Below are 6,000 nucleotides of genomic sequence, written 5' to 3' on the forward strand. Positions count from 1 at the left end.
GAGCTTACCTTCTATTTTAGGAGACATTATATACGTGTCTACGTATATACTGGATACATACAAAATAAAAGGTAACTAAATCAAAGGTAATAATTATTCAAGGAGGGCACTAGCAGGGGCATCGAGAAAGCCTAGGTACAGAATCGAGTTGCTTGGACAATGTCTTGAAGGAAGAGTGAAATTCTATAACACGAAGTAGGGAAGGAGTACCTTCCAGGCATGGATATAGGCTAGAACAAAGGCTTGGAGATAGGAGATTAAGTGCATAGTGTATGAGGATCAGAAAGAAAGCCAGTTTGGCAGGAGAGTAATGTATAACACAGCCTGAAATATAGGATGGGGCCAGTTTGTGAAGGGCTTTAAAAGCCTCAGGGAAGAGTTTATATTTGATCATTAGAGGACATAGAGAGCCACTGGAGTTTTTTGAGTAGGTGTGATATAGTCAGATCTGTACCTAAGGAAAATGACTTTGGCAGCTGTGTGGTCTGGAATGGGGAGAGAGGAGTCAGGGAGACCAGTTAGGAGGCCTTTGAAATAATCTTAGGTAAGAGGTGATGAGGACCTGATTTAGGGTGGATTTATCTGTGAGTGGAGAGAAAAAAGAGTTGGATGAGAGACTAGAAACATCCAGATTTGGCAACTGATTGGATGTGTGGGGTGAGGGGATTAAAGAGCTAATGATAGTGCTGAGATTAGGAAACTGGGAGACTGGAAGGATAGTAGTACCTTGGACAGGAATAGGGAATTTTCAAAGAGCAGTGGGCTGGAGGTAGTGCAAAAGAGTACTGTGAGCTCTGTTTTTGAATATGTTGAGTTTAGCTATCTCCAAGGCTTCTGTTTCCAGAAGTCCAAAAGGTTATTGGTGATGCAGGACTGAAGTTCAGAAGACAGGAAGGTGCTGGATATTTAGCTCTGTGAGTTACCTGTATAGACACCATAAGTAGACCCATGGGAGCTGAGATTCCTCTTTAATTCACTTAGTATTTTTTTCTACTACCTCCTCCACAGGGTTGTGAGAAAAATGCTTTGTACACTGCACCATGCTATACAAATATTATTATTATTATATTATTGAGTGTTAACTATATGCCAAGCATAGTTTCTATGACTAATTCAAAGTATGTGGTATCTATCTTTGCCCTCAAGGAATCTGCAGTCTCTTTGGGGAGACGAGACTTAGATGTATCATGAAACAATTAAGAGAACAATGTAATGACAATGAGCAATAAAATGTTCAATTGAACTTCTACTTTAAAAGATTCATGCTTCCTTCAGTGCTGGTGAGCATTCCCTTCCTAAGTGAGATGATATTCATGACCTGGTATTGCCAAAAATAGTTATCCTTTCTTGGCCAACATTCTTATGATGAGCCAGCATAGACAACACATGCATCTTCTGTCACTAGAGCCTTGCTCTCTCCCAAGAGAGTTCTTGGGACAGAATCAGGGGGATCCACAGACCAGCCATACTCCCATGCCATGTATCAGCCCCTCCATCCTGATATCTATCACACCTGGGACCAGAAAGGAAGCTCATAAATGGAGAACAAGCAGGAACTTCAGAGATACAACCCACTTGTTTTATATAGGAGGGAAATTGAGGCCAAGAAGAATTAAGCTTTAAAAAAAATAAATATTAAGTGCCTCCTATATGCTAGGCACTATGCTAAGTACTTTACAAATATTATCTCATTTGTTAGGTGACAAGTCCAAGGTCACATGTAAATAACAGGATTAAAACCACAATCTTCTGAATTAAAGATCAATACTTTTTCTATTATACCAAGGAGTAAACAAATGTGCTCCATCCTAGGTGGAGTTTGCATGACTAAAATGGAAACTGCCTTGGCCTCCTGACTCCAGGCTCAGGAGGCCTGGGTCCTATTCCTATCTGACCCACTTACTCTATGACCTTAAACAAGTCACTTACCTTCTTTAGCCTCAACTTCCTCATCAGTAAAACAAGGAAATTAGATTAGATTATTTCACAGAATCCTAGAATCTCAATGTAGAAATGGGGATGGACATCTCACATAGAGCAATAGAGATGAAAGTTCTTCCTAAATGAGAAATTTAATCCCCATCAATAAAAGCTGCTCTTTAAGACTATTACAGAAAAATGCTGATAAAACACTGGAACAGAAAGTTCCTCAGTAGGAAGGAGCTCCCTATAATGATAACATCACAGATCCACTTAGATGGCAAAGTTGTTAGACCACTGGACCTGGACTCAGAAAGACCTGAGTTCAAATCTAGCCTAAGACACTTACTAGCTCTGTGACTTTGAACAAGTCATTTAACCTGTGTCCTTCTTCAGTTTCCTCACATGTAAAATAGGGATAATAATAGTATCTACATCCTACGGTTGTTGTGAGGATCAAATGAGGTAATATTTGTAAAATTCTTAGGACATTGCCCAGCACATAGTAGCCATTTAATAAATGGTTGTTCCTTCCTCCTTTCCTTCCATCCCATCCCTACTAAAGGGAGATATTGGAAGGTGAGTTTTCAGCCACTGACCAAAGTTGTTGAGGTTGCTATCTGCAGCAAGCTCCTGTCCCCCTAACATTGATCCAGGTTCTTCTAGGCTCTCTCTAGGGTTTTAAAAATGTAAAAGGATCATTCACATAAAATATTTCCTAATTTTGTCACAATTTTGGCTTTTTATGCCCCTACATGAAATTTGATTTCATGAAAATCTCTAAAATATATCTTAGTGTATGGTTCATGTCTTATTTCCCATTAAAATGATGGCCTCAGTCCCTAATCCACATGACCTAAAAGAAAAGCAGTTTCAAATAATAGTTTAGGTACATTTACTACAAGACATAGAAAGATAATAAACACAGTATTTGTTGTTGAGTTGTGTTTGATTCTTGGGGTTTTCTTGGCAGAGATACTGGAATGGTTTGCCATCTCCTTCTCCAGCTCATTTTATAGATGAGGGAATTGAGGCAAACAGGGTGAAGTGACTTGCCCAGGGTTACACAGCTAGTAAGTGAATGAAGTAGGATTTGAACTCAGGAAGATGAATCTTCCTGACTCCAGGCTATCCACTGTGCCACCTAGCTGTCCCTAAGAACCCCAAAGAATCAACATTCCTAGAAGCCACTGGCAAAGGGGCACTATTATTTATTCTTCCTCTCAATGTCAGTCATAGATCGAAGAATAGGGACAGGTGGGAGGTTACTGTCAGGCTTTTAAGTCAGCTAATCCCTGGCTAGGTAAATTCTTGAGCTGCTCAACCCTGGGTCTTACAAAATCCCAATGCAGTCCAGTTGACCTTACTTCTCTCAATATACTTAAGCAAATCTCACTTGACTTCTCAGAAACCCAGTTGGTTATAGTCTCCAATCCCAGAAGCCCAAGGTAAGGAGATAGGGACTCCCTCTACCAGGCAAGTTGGCTCCAACCCAGTGGACTCCCTTTCATGTTTGGCCTTATGGTTGTCTGCTATGACTGTTTCTTGGTATCAGTCCAGTTCCCTTATCTCTGGCAATCCCACAGCTGCACAGTCCAGTCAATCTTTTAAAGAACTCCATTTCCCCTGACATTTAACCATATCTCATCACTATTTAGTACTAGCCACTTCTCAGCTCTCTAGTTCATTTTTGGAATCTGTAGTTCTGAGGAGAAACCAAAAAATTCAAAGAAAGGCTCTTCCTAACTAGGCATTAGTCACATTCCTATCTCCCAGCAAAAGATTTTATAGTCCCCACAAAGTTTTACAAATATACACTTGAACAACAATATATAGCATCCCTAGTAATCATCCATTCCACTGTACTGTTTACAAATCACAGCCACATTAACATTGCCTGCAGTAAACACAGCACAATGCAAATTGTCACTTGATAGAACTGCTTTCATGACTAGATACCTAAATTACATGCAGGATATCTTACAAGAATACCTAACAAAGGCCCAGGAATTTACCTAGTATATAAGGATGTGAATATGAAACAGCAAAATTGTATAGTTAGCAACAATAATACATTAGCACAATGCATATCATTAGTATATAAATCAGAAAACGTAATAAGTAAAAAACAAAACCAAACCAGAATACAAAATGTACAATAGTGGTTGACACATATGCATTAGCATATATCCGAAGCATGAACTACATGTTCGAGCATTGGTGGTGTCATCTAGCAACACATGTAACCAGATCTACTTCTCCACCATCAGGAGTTTACTTGGTTCCTGTTTAGATGGTTTTAGGACCTGTTGACCTGTCTGCATCTACACCTGGGCTGGATGATAGTTTAAGCCAGGGGTGAAACCTATGGGCCCCTTCTCAGATTAATGTTTTTAAGTGCATAAAATAAAGTACATGAGATTACAAGTGAAGCCAGTTTTAATAACAAAATATTTTTTTTTAAGTTCACAGATCCCACATTAAAACCCCATGGTTTCAACAGATAATCAGTGTCTCCTTGAGATCATGAAGCTATAGCTGGAAGGCACCTCAGGGTGCATCTAGTCTAACCTTTTCATTAAACAAAAGAGGAAGCTGAGGCCCAGGGAAGTAAAGTGACCTAGATAGGTCTGTATTCCCAAATTTGAGCTTGTAGATGGCCTTGGGTGGCACTGTGGCTTAGTTGGTAGAGCACCTGTCTAGTAAACAAAAGATCCTGGCTTTGGATCCCAGTGGTGCCTGCAAGCTCCATGTCTTTTTTGGAGGCAGCTAAGTGATTCAGTAGATAAAGTGCTGGGCCTAAAGTCAGGAAGACTTGAATTCAAATGTCACCTCAGACACTTAGTACCTATGTGACCCTGGGCAATTAATTCACTTAACCACTGTTTTTCTTAATCCACTGGAGAAGGAAATGGCAAACCATTGCAGTATCTTTGCTAAAAGAATCCCATGGATGGTATTGGCATGTGATGGTCCATGCAGTTATGAATGACTGAACAACAGATGGCCCAAATTGACTATCATAATTTTCTCTCTTTCTTTCTTTCTTTTTGGGGCTAGGCAATGGGGTTAAGTGACTTGCCTAGGGTCACACAGCTAGTAAGTATCAAGTGTCTGAGGCCACATTTGAACTCAGGTCCTCCTGACTCTAGGGCCAGTGCTCTGTCCACTGAGCCACCTAGCTGTTCCTAGCTATCAGAATTTTCAAACCCTATAGATTGTCTTTGCACCCTAGGTATGGCTGCCTCTCCAAGGGAAAATTATGATGGAGAAAGGGAGATGCCTTTTTGTTCAGCCCATACCCACCTCTGTCCGAACTGAGGACCGCTCCCCCTTAGTCTGACTAAATTAGCACCAGTGGATTATACCACAAAATATCTTCCTCATCCACATCATCGTGTACTAAGCTTTATCTCCACACTCATTTTCCCCATTTAAGCCCCTGCTTACCTAGAATGTCTTCTTCAAGTCTCCAAAACCCATCTCAAGCCCCATCTCCTCCATTACCTTTCTCTGCTTATTTCAGCATAAAAGTGATCTTCCCCTTGTATAAAGAAACTGAGACTTGGAAGGGGAAGTGGCTTGCCCAAAGTCGTATAGCTAATTAATGACAGTCAGCCAGGATTAAATGTCTCTTGAATCCTAAATCAGCAGGTACTGTAGTATAGTATAGTGTGTTTTTTTTAAAGTGAATGGGAATCACCTTTTAAATTCAGGTGTATCCTGAGGGCTTCTTGACCATCCTGGATGTTTTAGATAGGATTCCTGCTTTGGCTTGGAAGTTGGATCCTTTGAATTCTATGATTTTCTTACCTTTTTCTTCCATATCAAATTCCCAAATTACCCTATAGGTGGCATCAACTAACCCTTCTCAGCTGTCATTCCTCAAAGAACAGATTTACCAGAAATAAGGGAATCTTAAGAATTAGAATCAGAAGGAAACTTGGATCTAATCCAAGACCTCGTTTTACAAAGAGGTCCAGGTGTACAGATCACCTTAGATTAAAACAGCTTGGCTACACCTATCCTATTGGATTAACTCAGACCACAGTTGGTGAATGAGTGTGAATGACGGTGCCC

This window comes from Vombatus ursinus, unplaced genomic scaffold, assembly GCF_900497805.2.
Source record: "Vombatus ursinus unplaced genomic scaffold, bare-nosed wombat genome assembly UNPS02014773.1, whole genome shotgun sequence".
NCBI lineage: Eukaryota > Metazoa > Chordata > Mammalia > Diprotodontia > Vombatidae > Vombatus > Vombatus ursinus.